General features: G+C 41.8%; 1 long non-coding RNA gene across 1 annotated transcript; it reads left to right on the top strand.

The window, feature by feature from the left end:
• Positions 1–1,366: 1,366 nt before the first annotated feature.
• On the top strand, positions 1,367–4,487 carry LOC113616865 (uncharacterized). The gene is made up of 3 exons (XR_003431432.1): positions 1,367–1,476; positions 2,640–2,879; positions 4,372–4,487. It is a non-coding gene; the product is annotated as an uncharacterized LOC113616865 (long non-coding RNA).
• The last annotated feature ends 220 nt before the right edge of the window (positions 4,488–4,707 follow it).

Here is a 4,707-nt window from a genome sequence, read left to right as displayed (position 1 = left end):
CTAAAGTCTGTCTTCCCTGCTCCCTGGAGGGCGGTCACCATCCCTGCCTTACTTTCCTGGAATCCACATTGCCAAGCACAGTGTCACATATATATGTGGTGAGCACACTTTTGGTGACAGAAGGAAGAGAATGGTATGAATTAGCCCTTGGTGTTAACATTTATGCCACTCTTATCCGTAGACTATGTCTGGAAACATGAGCTATGACTCCTATGAAGTCATGTGGAAGAATTCAAATCTAATGTCTTAGCCCCTTAAAGGGGACATGGAGAGAGGCGAGGCTAGTTGTATTTTGGTGCATTACAAAGCATGAACATACAGTAAAATGTCAAATGTCTAAGTACTCTTATTAGAATTTTAAAAGACACAGATTGAGACTCAGATTTTATTTCAACCTTGGGTCTCATTTGGATGAGTACATCCTATTGGATTTATACTCTGTCCTTTTCCATGAATGTGTTTAATTTCCAGCGTAATACACAAAAGCGTTGAAGTTGCGACATTATCTGTTGCCGATAAATTGAATAGACATTGGAAAAACTTGGAAACAACATTGGCATAAGTACAGAATTGTGAACCTTGTACTATTTAAGAATCTCATTTGCAGGCAGGTACTCAGAGCAGCTGGATACAGGCTCCCACAGCCAGACACCTGAATCACCAGGCTCACCGGGGCCTGCCACCCTCCTCACTGAGGACACCCAGGATGACGTTCTCCAGCCCTGTCTGCACCCTTAGCTGTGACCAGCCCCGAACCACGGCCTGCCAAAGCAGGAGACCCTCACAAGTTCTGCACCTAATGGAAGAATCTTTCCATTGTTTTCCTGCCTGAAGGACAAGAAGGGTTTCAGGTTCCTCCAGGAGCAGCCAGTTGCAAATAGCTCAGGCCACCTCTTTCTCCATGCGGTAATCTAGCAGATCTTCAACTTTTTCAGCAAAGAGGGATGATAATCCTCATTGGACTGATCAGCAGCTAGAATTGTTGGAGACCTGTTTGGTGCAGAAAATGGAGATGGAAAGACTTTCTGAGCAATGAGGACTCCAGCCAGACTTTGAAGAACTCCTTCCAAAGTACCAGGCTCAGGGAATTCCCTGGTGCTCCAGTGGTTTGGACTCGGCGCCTTCACTGCTGTGACTCGGATTCAGTCCCTGATCCCACAAGCCGCTGGACCTGGCCGAAAACAACAAAAAGGAGGAAAAAAAAACCCAAAATAAACAAAAAGTACCAGGGTCGATATGAGAAGGAAAGTACACAACTGCTGTGCCTGGGACATTGTCATACTGGAAGTTAAGACATGAAAATTAGTAAATGCTTTCTTTGTATTAATAAGCTCATCAGAAAACTCAAGAAGTCAAATAGGAGACCTAAGCTTCCACAGTATGTCTCATCTACAGTCCTCCCTCAGTACCCGAGGGGGAGAGGTTCCTGGACTTCCACGGATACCGTGTGGATCTTCAAGTTCCTTATATAAGATGGTATAGTATTTGCATATAACCTACATACATCTCCCATATACTTTAAATCACCTCTAGATTACTTATAATACCTAATACAATGTAAATGCTATAAATAGTTGCTGGCACATGGCAAATTCAAGCTTTGTTTTTTGGAACTTTCTGGAACTTTTTTTTCAAATATTTTCAACCTGTAGTGGTTGAACCCATGTATTTGGAGGGCTGACTGCACTTATTAGTGGCCTCAATCTTGTAAATATTTACTCAGTTCAAAGACTTTTTTGTCTGCTTCCGTTAAAAAATATATTGTCATTTTAGCAGATTTTTATCACTAATAAGAAACTGTAGTTTTGAATAGAAAGAAATTTCTTTTTAGTTTGTAATAATTAGTATTTATTATCTTAGGATAATTGCTATATTTGCAAATTTTACTATTTATGTTATAATATGACAAGCTTTGCCTTTTGTTTTATTTTGCTTTGTGGGGCTGCTTTATATATTAAGTGCTCAGTCTTAACTTTTTTTTTTTTGGCCGCACGCGGCATGTGGGATCTTAGTTCCCTGAGCAGGGATCACACCCATGCCCGCTGCAGTGGAACCACAGTCTTAACTGCTGGACTGTCAGGGAAGTCCGCTGAATCTTACTTTTGCTTTTATTTTCTTATTTTTTTATTGGAGTATAATTGCTTTAAAATGTTGTGTTAGTTTCTGCTGTACAATGAAGTGAATCAGGTATATGTCTACAAACATCCCCTTCCTCTTGGACCTCCCTCCATCCCCCTCCCCCATCCCACCTAGGTCATCACAGAGCACCGAGCTGAGCTCCCTGTGCCAAACAGCAGGTTCCCCCCAGCTATCTGTTTTATACATGGTAATGTATATACATCAATCCTAATCTCCCAGTTTATCCCACCCTCCCCTTCCCCCTCCACCATGTCCACACATCTGTTCTCTATGTCTGCGTCTCTATTCCTGCCCTGCAAATAGGTTCACCTGTACCATTTTTCTAGATTCCACGTATATGCGTTAATATACGATATTTGTTTTTCTCTTTCTGGCTTACTTCACTCTTTTGCTTTTAAAGAGGTGCAAAGTGCCCTTAAACCTTCAGTCACCCTTAAAATCCAAAAGGCACATAAATAGTTTCGTTAATTCTGTTTATGTTTTTGCCGATATCCCAGTAGGAACTGAAAGGAAATGCCATGTTTTCATGGCATTTCTTTCCTGGAAACTTGAACTTGCCACCATGGGAAACCACTGCTTCAGCCAGCAAACATGGAATCGCCACACAGAGCCTATATCTTCTCATTTTTCACTCTGGATCAAAATGTCACACAGGTGCTTCAGACTGGCAAAGTCTTATTCAAGTGCCTTCATTCTATCTGCAAAGGAGGCTAGAAATTTGCATTGGGTCTCCTACATTGGTAAATTAGTGTTCTATTGATGCATAATTAATAACCTATAAATTTAGTGGCGTTAACCACTAGTCTATTACCTAACAGTTTTTATGAATCAAGAATTTGAGAGCGCTTTCAGTGGGCTCAGGGTCTCTCATGAGGTGGCGGTCAAGATGTCAGCTGGCCTGCAGTCACCTGAAGGCTTGACTTGGGTTGGAGGATCTGCTTCTAACATGGGTCATTCACATGACCACTGGCAGGAAGCCTCAGTTCCTCATCACAGTCACCTGAGCCCCTCCACTAAGCCCTGTGATGTGTCCTCACAACAGCTGGCTTCTACCAAAGTGAGTGATCAAAACTAGAAGTGGAGAAGGCAGTAAATTGTTTTATGACAGAGTCTTATAAGTTACACACCATCACTTCAACCTCTGTTGTGTATTGATTAGAGGGAAGTTGCTACATCAAGCACATAGTCAAGGGAAGGGACAGGAAAGAGTATGAGACAGTCTGTGAATATATTTTAAAACAACTGCAATGAAAGAAAGAGGATTCATAAGGTAGGCATATCCCTTCATGTAGAAAGGCTGTTGTACAGATGATGGGTGGCCATGAGTATGATGTCAGAAGAAGAATCTGTGATGATTTATTGGCTATGGGCTTTGAGGAAGTTGAGAACTCAATGATAATGTCCATGTCTCTATCTTGGGCTGCAGAATGATTGGGGCCCATTCACACAAGGAACATAGAAGGGCGAGAAAGTCTGGAAAATATGTATTCAATTTTGAACACGTGAAGTGGAGATATTCTAGATATTCTAGCATGTAGAAATATGGATCTAATGTTTGGAGATAAGATTCTGGGGAAAGACATGCATATGGAGGTCACAGTCATAGAGAGGACATTTGGAACTATTTGGGAGGTTGAGAGTGTATGTGCAAGAGAGGATGAAGTGTGGGACTAGCATGGAATTTGTGGAACACCAATTCCCTAAGATGAGAGGGAGCAGTCAACAAAGGAAGGAGAGGAGGAGGGGCAGAAAAGCAGAGGATGGTGGTGACACGGAGACCAGATGAGCGTCAGACCTTAAGATGGAGGGCATGGTAACAAGTGTCCGATGCTTCTGAGATGTCAGCTGAGGCTGCCTGACAGCGATCTCTGATCTCAGTAACATGTATTGATAGTTTATTATAAACTTTGGCTGAGCAGTTTTAAGAGAACAGGGAGGTTGAAGCCAAATTATGGCAATTGGAGGAAGGAGGTGCATGTGAAGAAATAGGGACAGATAATCCAGAGAACGTTGAAGAAGCTTGGGTGTGAACAGAATGACAGAAGCAAAATAATACTAACAAGTGGTCATAGGGCTGAGCAGTAGTCATGTTTAGGATAAAATGAAAATTAAGCACATTTAACGTTGATCAAAACTAGCCAATAAAAAGAAAGATGTTGATACAGGAGAGAGAGGATGTAACTGATAAAGCATGAACATCTTATTAAAGTCCCCTCTGCTTTTCTATCAAAGGAATCGTTCTGAAGAACTAAGCCTTCTGGAATTGTCCCTCTGGTGTCACAGAGGTTTTGCACCCTGAGGCAGTGCACCAGGCTGACGCTTGGAATGGGTAAGAAGGACTTTATTTTACAAAGTGATGTTAAGTCTAAATGTGAGAATGGCGATGGGCCAAACTTCCGTCTCTCTTCTCTGGCTGATCAGTTTCATCAAGGATGTTTATCGATGCTGAGGATGTAAAACATGTGTTCTTAAAATCAATGTGCTTGCATGCCCCTGGATAATAATCATGTACCCTCAGGGATACCAGTATCTAGGTTTGAACACTGATATATGTATATGTATATATTT

The sequence above is a fragment of the Aethalodelphis obliquidens genome, unplaced genomic scaffold, assembly GCF_003676395.1.
Source record: "Aethalodelphis obliquidens isolate GAN/ISIS:26980383/991018 unplaced genomic scaffold, ASM367639v1 scaffold662, whole genome shotgun sequence".
NCBI classification, from domain to species: Eukaryota; Metazoa; Chordata; class Mammalia; order Artiodactyla; family Delphinidae; genus Aethalodelphis; species Aethalodelphis obliquidens.
Note: the sequence above shows the minus strand (reverse complement) of the source record. Positions and strands in the feature narration are given on the sequence as shown.